Here is an 18,002-nt window from a genome sequence, read left to right as displayed (position 1 = left end):
TTGTTTGCTCATCCCGAGTGCAAATGGCCAGAAGTTTTCCTCTGTATTCCTGATTGCTGAGCTCAGAGGGGTGGAGGAGAGGAAGAGCAAGCTTTCATCTGAAAGTGGCCAGGCATTGCGTAGGGCCGTACCTGGGGTTACGCTGAGAAAAACGTGACCGTGTGGGTGGGGTGATGGCTCTATAGCCACAGACAATATTGCAGGGCTCACCTGTGCAGCGTGTGTTTAGCACAGTCACTGGTAACACTGCTGTGTGTGTAAGCAAGTCAGTACCTGCTGCCATGTGATCAAAAGGAGAGACGCTTTTAGAAACATGCGAGGGTGGCATGAAAAAACAAGTCAGCTGAAGTATCCTTAGCTTGCGGGGCACCTGTGGGCTAGTAGACACAAGTGAAACAGTGCACAGAAGCTCCTCAAATATCAAGCTGGTGTTTATTTCCATTATCTCTACCTAATTCCACCTGTGTAAGCTACTTATTTCTTTGAGATCTTGTCAATTCAAGGCCCTGGCTGTAGACACACCTAACCTCTGGGGGAAGGGCAGAGCCAGCTCAGCCAACTTTGATGGAAGATGATTTCTCAAAGCGAGGGTCTTGTTCCCTATGGCAGGGCAGAGGGCAATGCAGAGAACTAGCCAAGAAGCATTTAAAGCCTAGGGCTTTAAATAGCACCTGACTAGGTGGCTAGCGAACTAATGATATATGGGGAAATAGGATTTTGTATTCTTGAGCTAGGGGAAGTTTGGAGAATCCTGTCCCCCTGTGTCATCAGTTGCTAAAACACGTCTCCTGGAAATGTAAAAAGTCTGCCTCTCTCCCCTCCTTGCCCTATAGCAATATAAGTAGCTCAACTTCATCTGAGTTTTGTGACAAATAAATGAGTAATCCTGCCTCCAAGACTGTCTGGGATTTCTGCACCACATCCTTGCTCCAGCTTGTACCACAGTACAGTATTTTACAATGTCTAGGATGGAGAAGATTTCTTCTGTGTAGCGTGCTGTGGTATGTTCACTGGTCACAGCATTGTCTGTGGGGTGAGAAATGGGGCAAGACTCCTCTCAAGCCATCAGTCTTGGGCATTTTCTGTTTTACCACTCTAATTCTTCAGTGAATCGCCTGGACAGGTAAGGACTAGGGTCAGGCCTGTTGGCCTTTGGTCAGCAAACTAAAACCTGGGTTTTTTTCTGAGCAGAGTTTGTAAACAAGGCATAGGCCAAAACTTCTTTTAAGCTGTCATGGGAAGGGCTGGAAAATAGGAAGAAACCAGTGCCAGCTCAAGTGCAGTGTATGCTGAGAGTGGTGCTCTCCTTTCCAGCAGGGAGGACTTCAACATCCTAAACCAGCAGCTCAGCCATGGCAGTGCAGCAGAAGCCCTCCAGAGAAAGGGGACTGTGGAAACCTTCCCTTGTGTTGGTTGTACATCCTGGTCAGGGCCCAGCAGCTGTGGGACTGCAGGGAAAGTTTGCATGGTGATTGCTCATGTGTTTAGTGAAGGGTCTGCAGGCTCCAAGCTGCCTGTGCCCTCCTATTCATGAGCTTCTTAAACTATATCTTCAATGGAAAGAACTGGGGGAGAGGAAAAGCAGCTTTCTAACCATGTTGAGGCTGGCCTTTTGTCAGTGAAGAAAGACCTAGACATTAGTGGTGCTCAGAGGCGCTGGCTGAGCCAGGTTTGATCTTGGGAGCACCTATGTAAAGATGGGGTATTTCCCAAGGAGGCAACTGTGTAAAACCGGTGTAAATGAGGCCAGGCTCATGGGGTTCTGTTCTCCAAATATGAGTTTTATATTGAACTCAGTGGGAGGCAAAGGTGTGTCAGTCTTTGGGCGGATGGGTTTTTTGCCGCTGCTTGAGCACAATGGGGAACCTCGGGGAAAGCCTTCCTGAACGAGTTGACTACCTGCACCTTGTCTGATTTATGTCCTTCTGGCTTGTGCTGAGGCACAGCCTGGCGTCAGCAAGCTTTCTTGGTGTCTAGATTGCTGCTTCCATTTGGTTAAAACATGCAAAGTGTCTTTCAGAGAGATGGAATGGGGTTAGGAAGAGGAAGCTGTGTGAGCCTAAGTTTGCATTACTGAATCATACTGGGCTTCGTTTGGTAATTCCCTCTCTCTAGGCCCTGTTTCAGTCGTTTCAGGTTTCAGCCCAGCACAGCATCAATAAATCCATTCTTCCAGGAAGGTCAGACTTACGTTCACTCCATCCCTCCCCTTCTCCCTGCAAGAGTAAGGCTGTTCAATGGCACAAGGGTTCAGGGTGCAATCTGAGCAGGAGGAAGCACCTTTGCCGTTTCTCGTCCTTCTGCGAGCAGGCGGGGACAGCAGTCCCCTTTCCCCATGTAACCACTGAAGTGTCCAGCTGCCCCTACGAGGATTCGGCTGCCGGTACCTCGAATGGAGGCCAAGGCCAGTTGCAAGTGCTCAGGACCTCCCAGGACCAGCCCTCGGCTTAGTTTTCCCTCTGGCCCCACCAGCTCAGGAGGGGCCCTGTGCAGTTGCAATAGATTTGGAGGGCGTGCTTTTACTGACGGTGCCTAAGGAAAATTTGAGGTGTCTGATGACAGCATATTTGTGTCTTAAAGCTGCTCTGTGGTACTGAAGGACAATTATTGAAATAAATAAATAAATGGACCGAAATAAAATTCAGGAAAGACAACAGCTCAACGGTAAAGTTATGAACGTAGCCGTCAGCCTGGTTTTGTTCATTTTGGGCCAGGTGACAGTTGCAGGCACAGAATTCAGTGACATTCAAACTTTTCTCTACAGGTGAAGGGACACAAAATGGGATCTAATTTGTTCGTCACGGGGCAGCACTTTCTGGCATTCTTTTTTTTTCTTGGCAAGAAACTGTGGGTAATTTATGTCAATGTCATCAAAGACATATTCTTGGTACTCTCACAACTGTGACCTTGTATCCAGCTAAAAGAGTTATAGTGGGTAACCAGCGAGATGCTCAGCTTATGTCCACAGGGCAGATTTTCCAAGCAGCAGCTATGCTGGCAAGGCTACCTGCCATGCTGTCCGGCCACGTCGGTGCCAAGTGATTCTGCGAAAACGTGGGCAGTGACGCCACAGACCAGTAACAACGGAGGTGAATTCCTGGAAGACGCCTACCAGGAGCAGCAGCCCATGGTGCGATGTACCATGGGATGCACTACTGTAGGGACAACTGAAACGTGGGAGGAGAGGTCAGACCAGTCACACCGGCATGTTGTAGTGTCCTGTCCGCACAGCAGGCAGCAACCTTACTGAACCAGTTGCAGAAAACTGGCTGCCTCAGCCGGGAGGAAACAGCTTAGCTGTCACAGCTTTCACTCAGAATTAGCTATGAGCTGGCCAGGCATAAATTGCTTTTAGAGTTAGTCCTGCCAGCTGCATTACCAACAAAGCAAAAATTGTCTGAGGAATGAGGCTCGGGTTCACACGCTTAAACCCTACCTGTCATAAGATTGCTAAACTTTTCCCTAGGGCTGGTACTACAATATTTACTGTATTGGCATGCTGTCTTTTCTGTTCGACTGCTGCATGATTGTATTATAACATGTCCTGTTGACAAGGACTAAACTCAGATCGAACTGTGTAAAGAGATAACTGTGGCCTTGATGACTCCATGGTGAAACCAGAGTAAATTACTGGATGCCAAATGAGTTATTCCCTGTTTATTTCAGATTAAACAAGCTTAGAATCTGGCCTTCAGATCATGTTATTTCTCTAATTCAACTGGGTCATATTTATAAATTCATGTAGTGTTCAAAATGATCCAATAAATGCCAGCACACAATCCCAGCACTTGCAAAACGTCGAATGTATATATTGGCACTTTTTCTATTTGCTGACTGCAGGACAAATAGGTTCTGTATTGGGACATCAAGGTCTGTTTCAGCAACTGGATGCATGACAAAGCCATGTTATAATCTGGGTACTGATTACGGCATTGAAACATGTTGGATCAGCATGTGGTAGATTTGGATGCGTAGATAGATCAACTTTTTAGTGGCCTATGGCTTGATTTCAGCATGGAGAAGGTTGTCAGCATATTTGTGCTAATTAAGGAAACAGCATGGGAAACTCCTTTCCACTGCAGATACAGCCAGAGCTCAGGAAATATCATTGCTCCTCAATGTTTTTTGTAACAGCCAGTTTGTCTTGAAGCAAAGAAGCAGCTTTGTGTCTTAACTGTATTTCTAAACTGTGCTGAAGCTTGTTTGGGTCTTGTCTAAGTCTTGTGTTTTTACTTGTTTCTGGAGGATGGGCTGAACTGTTAGGTCACAAACACATTAGAAGAGCGTTTTAGCTGTATTTGGGGCCAGCAGTGCAGGGTTCGATTCTCCACCTTGATTGGGTTTATTTGTAATGTTGACAGTTACTGAATACCAAGAAATAAACACAACTTTGTGCTCATGCTTCCCTAGAAGAACTTCCTTGCTGCTGAAAATAACACTTGCGCACAACTAACTCTTTTTTTTCATTCAGGCAGTGTTTTGGATATGTTATGCTACTCTTAGCATATTCCCATGTTCAAGTTCCCAAGAAGGCAGGCTGAAATGTTGCCAACTCTATTAAGTCCTTTACACTGAGTCAGCTGCTGTGATTTTACCTTTGCTCTTGGTCAAAGTATTACACCCTATTATCTTTTTGTTCTTTTTTTAAACATAAGAAATTGCAATACAAGTGTTTGTTCCGTGTGCCTACATTTCCTCCTACTTCAATGACAAAACCAGCACATTACTTTTATCATTAATAAGACAGGTACGCCTAGAAGCCCTTGATGTTTTCCCAAGGGATTCACAGCCCAAACATAAAGGACAAACAAAAATGGGAGAAATTAAGTGCCTTTATTTGCATTTATGAAGAGGGAACTGAGGTAACCACAATTAAAGGGGCACTTAATTCCTTCTTATTGAAAGGCCAAACAAAGAAGTCTTCAGCGAGGCTAAAAATAGACCCAGGACCAGCAGGTCTCTGTTCTGCAGACGGCTCTGAACACGGTTCTGCTCACTGGCCCCAGCAGTGCCCAGCCCAGCACAGCCATATGTCCACATGCCTCTCCACCTGAGCTCAGGCCAGCAGCCCAGGTCTTTGCCAGCATCTCCACTAGGTCAGCACGGTTCTCCTGTTCCAGGTACAAGGTGCTCCCAGAGCTGCTAGCCTTCTGCCCCCTCCACTTCAATAAGAATTCTTGCTGATTCGACATCTGCAGTGAGGGCTTGTGATGGCTGCTTGTATTGACTGTTGAAGGCCTCCAGAATGGCAGCTGCTGAGAAATGGCTGCCACGTGTAGGAGGTCATGGCAGACCTTGCCCAAGTGCCAGTCCATGGGAAGAGTTTTGCAGCTCTTACAAGTTGAAGGTGGAGTCAGCTATAACCTGACTTACCTTCCTTGGCATTTTGAAGTCTGGTGAAACATGATGCATAATGACACTCGTTCTGCCTTTGCAAGTAGGAGACTGCCTTTGTGCTGAAGTGTCTCATCAGTGAACCTCACCTCAATGCAGAGTGCTTATTCGGATGTAACCACGAAAATGAGGGCTGGCTAAATAATGCCTCCGATTGAAAGGATCCACTGAAGCTCATTATAATAATCTTAATGACTTCCAATTCAGCTGTGTCTGTGATACCAGAGTGCAAAGGTAATTATGGAAGTGCTAAATACTATTATTATTTGATATTAGTGACAGCGTGGGGGTGAGCCCTGGTGAGTCCTTCCCCCATCTGGCCTAGAGAGGAATGAGGGTTGCCCCCTTCCCTCCACCCCTCTCAAGACCTGGGAAGGAAGGACTGTGCAGGCAGGGTGGAGCCCAGACTCTGCTCCCTCTGCCAGCTGTGGCAACCTTGGCTCTTACTTTGCCCCCGTGGTGTCAGGAGGTGGCTCCTTTGCACAGCAGGAGCTTTGGTGCACGTGCAGCAAACTGGGAGAAAGGAGAAATGCCCCCACACCAGCCTTCCTGCCTCCATCTCGGCAGCAGAGGAAGCAAACATGCTGTCTCTCTCTGTCCCCCCCTGGTTTTGCTGGTCTTTCCCTCAGTTTACTCTGTCTCTCCTGTGGCCCTCTGGTACTACCTGATGTTGCTGGTTTTTCCCTTCATGCTCTCTCCTTACCTGTTTGATCTCAGCTGGCCCCACCAGCACAAGCGCTCCCTTGGCTTGCACGGGATTTCTGTTTCCTCTGTGTTGGTGGCTCAGACTCTGAGGACAAGGTGGAGGGCATTCAAACCTGGCTTTGAGCGGGGTCTCGGACAAGATGACCTCCTGAGGTCCCTTCCAGCCTCAATTATTCTGTGATTTGGAGGCCCTGGCTCACTACCGACATTGTTCTAGCCCGGGAAAGTGCTAACCCTTTGACCCATGAGGAGATTTTAAGGAAACAGTGATAACTTACATGGTTAACAATTTGCTGCCTGACTTTTGTGTCTACACAAAAGACTGCAGACTACATGATCTGCAGGACTGTACGTGCTGCCAGGGCTGTACGGCAAAGCTGCAAGCACCAGCCTTGCAGGCCCTCCCGAATCATGGGTGAAATGGTGAGAGCACATTCAATTAGCTCTGCTCACTGACCATGCCAGGCTGCACTAGGAGAAACCTGTGCGGCAATGATTCAGACTCAAATGATTACTTGACCCAAAGGAAGGCTTGATGATACACTGAGGCTGGGACACACCAGCAGTGATTATAAAATGATTCACTGCCTGTGCTCTGCCATTCAAAACATCCGCTGTATTGCACAGGCAGGGGCATTCATGGAGGCTGCAGTGAAGAAGTGGTATTTGCACCTTTAGCTGCCACCTCTCACTGAACCTTTCAGCCGCTGCCTCTGGCCATGGCACTTGTGTCCCTCTGGTCATGCTGACACTAGAGAGTTTTGCTGGCGGGGGCAGCTCCCTGACACTGCCATGTGACTGCAGCCAGGCACCTCCTGCTGATCATGTCCACCCTCACCCTAAGAGGGTTTGGCCAAAAGCGTAGTGCAGCCAGGCATCCCCAGCGCCATCCTGTGCAGTGTGGAAGCACATCATTGGACTTTAATGCTAAACTGAGGGGCAGGTGGGAACTCAGAGTCCTTTAATTCTCTGTGCTCCAGCCCATAATTTGCACATCATTCTTCAAAACTCTCATAAATTCTTTGCACTGCTGTTCCCACTTCCATTTTTCCTGCTGTCAGAAATGTGGAGCTCACACAGCCCAGGCTGCTTCTGTGTTTCTTTTATAGAGGGGCACATAGCCTGCTGTCTCTTTTCATTTCTCATGCTGCTGTCTATGCTTTCCTTCTTCCTGTTCCTCCCACCTTTTTGTCCTTCACTCTTCCTCTCCTCTCCTCCTGATTTTCTCCTGTCAGATACGTGCACTCATATGGTTTCACCAAAATGGTCTGAGCGCGCTGACTACATCTATCTTGTCCTGCTAAATGCTTCCCAAAGTGCTGGTATTACTGCACGCAGAGCAGGGAAGTCCTCAGCACCTGGGAAGTACCATTTTTCCTGACCCAGGAAGGGATACTGCTTATGGCAGTTTGCTGAGGCACTGGTAACATCTGAGGCACGGAAAGTTTACTCATGTTGGCTGGGACTCACAAACGTGTTGGGGCTAATAACACACATGGCTGGTATTGTGCTTTCCCTGAAGCTAAGTTGAGCAACACGTTAGTTAACAAGTTAGGCATTACTCAGGTCACCTAAACCTCGTGTTTTGCCAGTGACAAAGTTGCAAACTTGTAGTACAACGCTCCCGACATTTTCTGTGTAGTGTAATGGCCAAGCTCCAGTGGAGTTGTGCTCTATCCTCTTTGTCTTACAGTTCTGCCTGGACTTTTTTCAAATTTAAGTCTTCAGTCATGTACTCTTGCCAGCTATCCTATATGCCTAAATAACTAGGTGAACTATCTCTGGAAAATAATCTATCCGATGAATTTAGCCCTTTCTTCCTGTGAGTGAATTGTCTTCAAACTGTCTTTCAAATGTATTTTACGTGCAGTAGTATTATTTGTGCTTTGTCTAAGCGTGTGCTAGCTATGGATTCTCGGTGTGCTCTTGGATATAACTGTGGTTTTAAGTACCCACCGCTGGTTATTCATAGCGCACATTTAGTCATTTAACAAACATGGTATTAGTTCTGCTCTCTAAGTGGATGACTAATACTCTTATAAATAGGAGGAATGTGATCTGAAAGGTCACGTGAATGTTCCCAGTGTGAACATATCCCCAAACTATGAGACTTCTCATTCCAGGAGCATGCTTGCAAAAAAGAAAATGCTCATTATTAGGAAGAAGAAAAAGGGTTCAAAACCCATTCAAGCAATTTCTCTGCTTTAACTCAAACAATTTGCAATTGTTTGTTGAGTTTTGCATTGCAAAAGGTTTTGCAACGTTTGCTTTTCTCTGCAATCTCTCCTGACCTGCTTGGGAACATACGAATTGCTCTGTTGGAACAGTCCTGATCTCTCTCCTGTGCCAGTGCCCTCCCATGGAACATAACAGGACCTGAATGTTTCTTAAGTAGATATAAGAAACATCCTTTAACTTTCTTCCTAACCTCTTACACATCCCATTGGAAAGCAAGACAATACCTAACACTGGATTCCAAAGGAAATGAGAAGAGTGCACAGTACAGGTTTCTGCACTGCCTGTAAACTGACGGCTTTCCTCAGCTCAGTACCCTGGAGGGAAGATGCTGTGCTGCCCAGGTGGTGGAGGAGGAATGGAGGGTGCTGCCTCTGAGGTGGGGTGCTTGCTAATGCAGCCTCCCAAGAGGTCGGGTTTCTCTGTCAGAGAATGCTGGAGGTAAAATGCAGCAGATCAGCTACGCAGGCACCCTCATCTTTTCATTTTTATCAAATGAAAACAAAATAACTGAATGCCACTGCTCTCCTGCCATTGCAAGGTTTGGTTTATAGTCGCAGGAATACAAGGCTAAGGAAGGGAGGACCGGTGGCCTCAGGACATCCAGCTTCATTTCATGGCTGTGCCACAGACTTACTGAGGGTGTCTGTAGCATATGCTTAGCCCAGGTTTGAGCCCAGTCTATCTTAATGCACTGCCTGTTTGGGCAATTGAAGTCCTTAGCTGGCCTGTGGCATCCCCTTGGTCAAGCCTGAGGCCCTCCTTGGCTGGAGCAGTGAGGGGAGGGCCATCACGCTGGGGCTGGGGCAGGAGGGTCCTGCGAAGGCCACGTGCCAGGGGTTGGGCTGCTGCTGCTGCCACCGTGATGCCAGCCCAGCGAGGCATCTCTTCTGCTTGCTGTGGTGTGAAGTCAAAATGAAGCCCTTCCAGTGGAGAAACAGGCAACCACGGCACCATCTCCCCCCTGTCTACAACTCGGGTACACCCAGGTGCACAGCTGGTGAGCTTTGGGCTGGTGGAGCAAAGCAGGGTGAGACGCTCCTGGGGGCAGGTTCAGCTCCCAGCTGGGAGGTGGCACTGGCTGCATCAACACTTCTCCACACAGCCTTTTCAGTGTCAGATGTGAAGGTTTAAGCCACCTGTAGCCGAAGGTAGTTTGGCTTTGCACTGGAACAAAGAGGAGGAGAGGACTTGCATGGCTGGCTCAGAGATGTGTCCTGATCAAAACAGAGGCAGGTACATTGGGTCACTGGCCAAAGCCTGAGGCACAAGCCTAGGTGGCATGTGGCTATGTCTGTGCTAATAAACCTGGCAGGGGCAGGAGCTGCACTCTGCTTTGTGGCTAACACTGTCTGGCCATGGTGTGACAGATAAACCCTCTTGCCCTCCAAAACCATGTGCCCACATACAGGCTACCTGTTGGGAACAGTCCTGGCCCATGCTAACTCCTGGACTGTGCTTGGGAACAGTTTGGGAGGGTGCTGGTTGGCCTGGGCCGAAACCGTACCCGGGACCACACTAAGAGCTGGAGGGATGGATGGTTGAGCTCCCCCACTCGTGCCCTGATTCACTGGCTTGATTTTCTGCTCTAGATGCCAGTCTGGCTGGTGTCAGGCAAATTATCTAATGCGTGATATAAGAAAGAGAAGACCTTTCCACCTTAATTTCTAGCCTTTGTCCCTTCGTGCCCTCTCTCACATGGGGGTAAGAGTACGTCCTTACCTACAGAGTAGTGAGACGGCCAGAATTGGATACATTGGGAAAGCGGGGTGTGGTACAGGTGAAAGTCCAAATTCACTGCAGTGATTTATAGAAATTTGATTCAGTGAAGAGTTGGGCCTATGGTATATGTATGCCATAAAGATGGTATTTCCAGTTCACAGACCTATCGTAATTTTGTCCATGCTTATTATACAGTTGCAGAAGTGCATTAGCATTAAAATATGTGGGCTAAAAGCAGTCAGTTGTGTCCTATATTCTCCTCCTGCCAGCCTTCATCTTGACTTTAGGTTGCAGATTAGAAAGGACAGCTGAGGATCTGGGTCCCCCCAAGCAGTCTATACACAGTCAAGAAGTCCCAGAGATTTGATAGACTATACATGATGTTTCTTTTGGAGCACATGACGTGTTTCCTAACTTCAGCAGTCTCAGAGGTTTGATTTCAGTGGAAGATAGTGTATATAAATGATACTTGATTGAGAAGTGCATATGCAGGGCTTATGAAACAGTGTGTGTGTCTGCATGTGTGTGCATTAAAATAACAGGGCAAAGGTGACTGTAATATATTATTTACCTGCTGGCTCAGATTTATCTGCTTGCCTTAGGGACTCCTGCCTCTTGTCTCTCAGATTTTGTTCCTAGAGAAAATTTTGGTGCAAAGAACTGTGTTTGAGGGTGCTCTCCTACGGCTAGCGTCAGAGGGCTGAGTGGTACATTTAAACTGAAATCAAATGTTTCACCCGGGTTATTTTGGGTGTGCCAACATTTGCTTGCTTGTGGGTGCATCTGGATTTCTCCTCTCCCTTGGTCAGTAGCAGAAGCATTTATCTGATTGATGGCAAGTAGGTGGTAGTGGTGGGGGCAGGTCTTGTTTGTGGCTACTGGCCAGCTGACTATGGACAGTGATAAAACAGAAAAAGATGGGAAGAAAGGAACAGGTAGTGTAATTACACCTGGTAAGGATCAGCACAACACTACATGTGCTATATACATACTTGAAACCTACACACATAAACATATAAAAGAAAATATTCAAGACGTGGAATCAGGTTCTTCCACAGAGCAGCTGCAATTACATAAACAAAAAAGGATTTTTTTATACTGTGGTGCTGGCAGTCAGAGCCTCCCCTCTGACTGCGCCTGGGAGAAGAGTGTGTTAAGTGTGAGCAGAATAAATGATCCATTCGTAACCAGCATGGCAGACACCTGTGTAGCACCTCACTGCAGCACCTTCCTATGCCGGCCGGGTGTCAGGGGCAAGCGTCACGACTCGTCAAAAGCAAACCTAGTTACAGTAGATCTTGAGCAAGATCTTCAGAGGTGACTGTTGGAGAAATGCATCTGTATGTTCCAGATAGAGCTTTTTTCAGCGCTGTTCAAATCTTACTCTCTACGCTTGGGCAAATGCAGACCTGGTTTTGCATGTTGCGGGGCAGTTGCACTTCTGAACAGGAGCCATTTTGCAAAGGAGGAAGGAGCAGCACCCACCCCACTCCTGAGCTGCTATCTCCCTCCTGGGGTTTGAGAAAACCAAAAAGCGAGCCCCCAAAGCTTTCTCCTTTTCCACAGTGACACAACAGAGCAAAACAGGATTTCCTTCGAAGCAGTAACAGGATAGGCTGTGCAGCATTCTTACAAGGGTGAATTTAGATGCCAGAGAGTGGAATTTCCAAATGCATTTCCCTTCCTACACCTTTTCTTTTTCATCTCCATAAATCTGTGTCAGTTTTTAAAGAACCTATTTTGGGGGGAGGGAAAGGGGACACAACAAGTGATGAGCTATTCAGAGCTAAAAGAAGAGATTCATGCTGCCAGAGGTAAGACTGTAGAAAAATGTGTCAGCGTAGCAGATGATAGCTCTCCTCTCTTAATGCCTCTCCTGAAGCATCAAGGTATATGTGTTTCTCAAAGGGGCTGTACATCTCAGAGGTAGTCTATGAACTGCATGTTGAAATGGTTGCCATGGCAGTGACTGAGTATAAGTTAGAAAGCGTGATTAGCCAGAGTTGGCCTAAATAGCTGAAGGGAAGGAAAAAAGAAAGAAAGGGAAAAAAAGGCCAAGGACTTTCTGTTATTTCTGATACAGATCCATCAGCATTAGACCGTGTGAGGAAGAGGAAGCGGCGCTGATGGAGAGGAGCTTGCAGGAGCGTGCTCCGCACCCCAGCCCCAGCTGGGGTACCACCAGCAGCACACGCTGCCAGGGGACCTTCGCCCCTTACAACGTGCCAGGGCAGCGGCTGCGCACCGGGGAGGGGCCGTTCGTACAGACCCGTCCTGTTAGCGTTGATTTGGTGAAATGGTACTTCTGCAGAGTCGGAGGCGAGGCCAGGGCACTGCTCGGCATTCAGCGACCCAGAGAGCACGGTCACAGCGCTCTCTTGGCTGATGCCTGGTGTAGCCACGTTAGAAAGCGGGAGACTGGCTTGCAGAGAGGTTGCAAGGCTTGCCCCAAGTGACACAGAGGCCTGCTAGCCTGGATGGGGCGTTAACTGGTGAACTCCTTGTCCCTAGAGCCATTCCAATTCTTCTAGCCCACTAACCTACGTCTGCTTGACGCATGCCTCTGAAAGGTATCCCATCTCCATTTGGAGCCTGAGAATTGGAGAATGCAGCCCTTTTTGTTAATTCATTGCAGTGGTTAATCACGCTTGCTCGTTAAAAAAAATAATTGCACCTTATATCTAATTTAAATGTGTATGGTATTAGTGTTCAGCCTCTGGTGCATGCTGTGTTCTCTGGTATTTTTTAAAAGACAAATAATAACTTCTTGAGATCCTATGGATTTTTGCTGTGAAGGTTTCTTATGCACTAGAGTCACTTTTGAGCTTGTTTTCGAAGAAGTGAAGCAGAATTCTTTCTCTCAAAGGGTTTTCTTTTAGCTCTTCTCAGGGAAAAGTGGAAGACTGGGAGACTAAGGTGAAGACGTCTCAATACCAGGTCTGGATGGAAAAACGTCCTCTCTAGGAGCTGTAGAGTGCCACATTAAGGGGCCAGATGCCCAGTGTAAAATCAACAGAAGAGATTTATGCAAGCTGAGAGTATGGAGGTAGGTGTTTGCAGGAGCAGAACCTGTTAGCCCGATTCTCTTCTCTCATAGCTTTCTAAAATAGAGAAGTTTAATTTACATTAGCCTGGAGTGCTTCTGCTTCTTAGTCCTTTGAGTGAGATAAGATATGAATCTACTCAGGCAAATCCATAACATTTGACCACTTGCCAAGGATATTTTTCTGCCCTCCTGCCCTAAGGGATCTGTAAGGTCCTCCTTTAAGAGGTGTACAAACCAGTACTGTGGTTAATGGGCATCTGTTTTGGCTGGCAGAGCTGGGGTGAGAGAGATCACTGCACTTGAGGAGGAAGAAAAGAAAAACCCACAAGGCACCTATTTGCCCTGCATATCATGTTGGCTTTTGCCGTTATTTGCAGGAGCCTCTTCCACTTCTTGCACCTCCTAAATCCTTGTCATCCAGGTTTGAGAGCTGGGACTATCTTCTTTGGCACCAAGTCAACGATACATTTTTTAGCACCAGCAGCCATTCATATTTTACATTAGTGTTCCTCTCTGTTCCTTTCAAGCAATAATCGTAAATATCAGCTTTCATTCCTAGAGCGCCTTTCATCCCAGGGGCTCCCAAAGCACTTTCCAAGCTTAACAAGCTTATTGTAGCATACTCCTTTAGAAAAGGTGAAACTTGCTTCCCATTAAAGCCTGATTTTGGGAAGAAAAGCCCTGAATTATAATGTCTTCAATACATGAGGGAGCCTTTGCAGCTGTTATTTACTGTACATGTTCCCTTACCAAAAAAGATTGCTTCTTGCTCCTCCATCCCCCCATCTCCCCCAGCTTAATCCAGCAGTGCTCAGTTACCTGGGGGAAAAGAGTGCAAGTAATGAGAGATGATCGTCCCCTGTGATCTGAGGAAGTGCTTTTTTTCTGGAATCCTATTGCTGTCCTCAACAGTTTTTTCTGACAACTCCATTTCCATCCAGTCTATTTTCTCTTTATGGGGCCAAATGTCCTAGGGCAGAGTTGAATGTCCTGTGGCTTTAGCCAGAGAGGTCACCATCCATGGTGGGGCTATGCTAAGGATCATGTGAGAAACTGTAGTCCTCTTCAGGACAAAGTCAGCTGGCCTAATTTAAGTCACAATCCCCTGCAATCAAAGCAAAGCTGGTTGCTTTGCACAGAAATGAATCACGACCTTTCAAATGGTCCTTTATTTGGCTCATCTGTGGGAGCAGGAAACCCAGAAGAGAAGATTGTTGCTGGTAATTTCTGAACTGAAGAATTTGTTTCCTAATGAATCATATGATTAATTTTAGGGCAGCTTGAATCTGACCAGTGTAAATTTGTTTTCATTGGTTTCAGGAGGACTCAGTATGGTGGGACCTGTCCGTCTCATGATGCACAGAGCTTTCTTCTACGCCGGCTGTGTGGGAAAGTGGTCTCTCCTCTGCTTGGCTGAGAGAGGCCCAGGTGAGGCACATGAACTCCCGTTGCTTCTCCAAGGACACACCAAGAGCCTGTAGTAGAAGGGGGAACAAAAGCCCTATCTCTGGTTCAGTGCTTCAACTGCACAAACATAATTTATCAATATAGATAGCTTTAGATGAAAGATACATCAAAGCATATTTTTGGCTGCTGTCTTCAGAGGTAGTACTAAATCTCCTAGGGGAATGCAAGCAGTAAGATATGATCCAAGTATCAAAATCCCCATCTTCTTACTGTCTCTCCTCCTCTGTCACACTGGTCGGGTTCACGGGGAAGCCCTTTCTTGCGGTTGTTATGTCATATTCCCATCAGTAGATTTTGGTTCAGAAATGCATTTTTGTTCTTTTCCAACAAAACGCTGCCTATTTCAACACGAACTCTGAAGATCTGTAAGTTGGCAAAGGATCCAAAAAGAATAATGAACTAGAAGTTACTGTTTACATTGGCCACCTTGTATAAGTGCTGATATTAGCATTTCTGAAAGGATTCATTCATCACTAAAAAGGGCTTGTACCTGTGAATAAGAGCTTGCTTGGAAGGGCCTGTGTGCCTCCTTTCCTCTATCAACAAAGCTTACAAACATCAAGAGATGGTTTTGCAATGGATGTTAATGCATACCTATGATTTCAGGATGAGAATAAGCCACTGAAAATATTCCATGCCTATTTCTGATGGTGTAATGAAAGCAGCAGCAAATTTAAAGAAAAATCTTATTTAGCTTTATATGTCTTATTAATTAATTTATTTATTTATAGACCTGAATATACATATTGGAAGTGGCGCGCTCGGGCTTTTTTTAAAACTAAAATCCTGTGATACAACCTCAAGCCCAGTGATTAGTTCTCATGTCATGGAAAATCAAGTAGACCTGCACTGGAAAGAACAATGGCTGTTGAAAACATTTTGCCCTTTCCAGACTATGACCTCTTCTGGGGATGTCAGCAAAATAAACATACTTTTATGAAGTATCCTTAAGTCTTCCTTACCTCCTGCTGTTTGTCACACTTGTTGCAATTTGCCTTAAATTAGTTGCCTTCACACCGAGGTACCTGATGCTGTTTTGCTTAAAAAAAAAGGTTTGTGTGTTCTGCACCGGCCCAGGTGGCATGCCATGAGCTGTGGCTCAGAGGTGGAACGGGTCCTCTGCATGGCCAGCAGCGAGAGTTTGTTCCATCCTCATACTGCAGCTCAGGGGCCTCTCAGCAATGGAGGACACGTAACAACAGCGTTTGTGTGGGAGACAAAAATGTTCAGCCTCTGTGGGACACCTACATTTTTACTAGGATTCCTCGGGATTCTAGGATGGGATGGGATCCATTCCTTGTAGGATGAAGATCAAACTCTTTCAGGTATGTTATTATGTTATAACCTCTAATATACGTTATAACCTCTAATACAGCATTTTTCTTTTAACCTTTTGACTGCTTCACTTTTAGGCTGGAAGCAGCTGAGGGCTAGGGCTCTTCCTGGGCACTCACACGGCTCCTGGGACAGTACAGCTTCAGTTCTGGCAGGAGACTTAGGCCATTGCCACAATCCAAACGCACATTTTTTAAAAAAATGAAATGTCTGGAAGCTAACCTGCTTGCAAGTGCCCCTTTCATGCGAAAGATGATGCTTTGCGAGCACTGTGTTTATAAAGCAGAGGAAGAAAGCAAGCGTGAATGATATGAGAGACCAAGGACCAGCCCGCTGCCTTCTGTGGGAAGTCCTCTCGGAGGGGCGCGAGTCTCCGAGACTTCCCTGGTGGAGTTTCTTCTCAACCCTTTAAATTGTCGGGCGGGGGAAGCTGGGCTGATGGCTGACGAGGAACCATGAGGGTCATCCCCCCACCCAGGGAAGTAACGCTCTGCCTCTCGGAGGCCGTGATTTCAGCATGCAGCTCTGTTGCACAGAGGGAGCAGGAATAACGCTAGGAATCTCTAAAGGGTTGAGTGGGTACGTAAAAAGCCAGCAGTGCACATCAGGGATTTCAGTGTAAGCAGTCGGAGAAGAGATGCCTGCTCTGCAAGAGGCAAACACTTCTCTGCACAGAACCAGCATAATTTCCCTTCAATCCGGGGTAGATTGGCAGCAGTCTCAAATGTAATCCTCACGCTATTACTTCCAACGATGAAACAAAGGTATTATGGGCACCGCCACTGAGGCAGGTAATCTTTAAATATAGCTGCAAATTCCCTGATTTAATGCTAACAAACCCTAATGGTGAGGAAGACAAGACAGGTAGCAGCACTGATACAGCATAATATAATGCGGTGGCTGATATAAATGTGACTCATTCTAGCCAGAGGCTTTAGTATAGGAAGTCAGATAAAAGATATAAAAACAAATCTGATTTTTTTTTCCTTCCCAGTGAAGGTCACTGCCAGGAATAGCATGGGAAATAATTAATGGAGGAAGAAATGTTCCCCTTCAAATTAGAAGTATTGTCTTGCTTCACAGTTTTGTTCTCCTCTTTGGGCTGCCAATAACAAACACCGGCAAACACGCAGGGCCTTTCTCCCTGAAGCCGCTGACGGATATCCCACCTGGCGGGCAGTGAATGCGAGGGACTGGCTGTGCAATGCTCACGGTGCCTGTTAACGGGTGTCCGCCTCGCTGGCAGTCCACCCACCAGCAATGCGCTGAATGGGCCTGGGAGTCTGAATGGGGCTCTGTGCAACAGCGGCCAATTTTCCTGGTCAACACGGAGGCGCAGTGCCAAGGCTGCGTGTGAGCGCCCGCGCAGCCTGCTGCTGAGGGAGCTTCACCCCTTTCCCTCTGCTCCTGAGCCCTGGGGAGGTGGGTTCAGTGTGCCCAGGTGGCCAAGAAAGCCAATGGCATCCTGGCTTGTATCAAAAATAGCGTGGCCAGCAGGACTAGGGAAGTGATCGTGCCTCTGTACTCGGCACTGGTGAGGCCGCACCTCGAATACTGTGTTCAGTTTTGGGCCCCCCACTACAAGAGAGACATTGAGGGGCTGGAGCGTGTCCAGAGAAGGGCAACGAAGCTGGTGAAGGGTCTGGAGCACAAGTCTGATGAGGAGCGGCTGAGGGAACTGGGGTTGTTTAGCCTGGAGAAAAGGAGGCTGAGGGGAGACTTTATCGCTCTCTACAACTACCTGAAAGGAGGGTGTAGAGAGGTGGGGGTCGGTCTCTTCTCCCAGGTAACAAGTGATAGGACAAGAGGAAATGGCCTCAAGTTGCACCAGGGGAGGTTTAGACTGGATCTTAGGAAATTTTACTTCACTGAAAGGGTTGTCAAGCATTGGAAGAGGCTGCCCAGGGAAGTGGTTGAGTCGCCATCCCTGGAGGTATTTAAAAGACGTTTGGATGAGGTGCTTAGGGACATGGTGTAGTGGTGGTCTTGGTAGTGTTAGGTTTACAGTTGGACTCGATGATCTTAAAGGTCTTTTCCAACCTACACGATTCTGTGATTCTGTGGGTCTTCTTTCCAGCCCCAGCACAGGTCCTGCTCC

At 47.1% G+C, this 18,002-nt stretch overlaps 1 long non-coding RNA gene across 6 annotated transcripts in view; it reads left to right on the top strand.

Annotated features, from left to right (window-relative positions):
• The window catches only part of LOC142406997 (uncharacterized), a 60,699-nt gene that overhangs the window by 7,784 nt on the left and 34,913 nt on the right, over positions 1-18,002 (top strand). For all 6 annotated transcript variants that reach the window (XR_012774774.1, XR_012774775.1, XR_012774773.1 and 3 more), the window contains exons 2-4: positions 12,936-13,102; positions 14,423-14,530; positions 15,733-15,894. This is a non-coding gene — a long non-coding RNA (uncharacterized LOC142406997). The remainder of the gene's footprint in view (positions 1-12,935; positions 13,103-14,422; positions 14,531-15,732; positions 15,895-18,002) is intronic.

The sequence above is a fragment of the Mycteria americana genome, chromosome 3, assembly GCF_035582795.1.
Source record: "Mycteria americana isolate JAX WOST 10 ecotype Jacksonville Zoo and Gardens chromosome 3, USCA_MyAme_1.0, whole genome shotgun sequence".
In the NCBI taxonomy this organism is placed as follows: domain Eukaryota; kingdom Metazoa; phylum Chordata; class Aves; order Ciconiiformes; family Ciconiidae; genus Mycteria; species Mycteria americana.
Note: the sequence above shows the minus strand (reverse complement) of the source record. Positions and strands in the feature narration are given on the sequence as shown.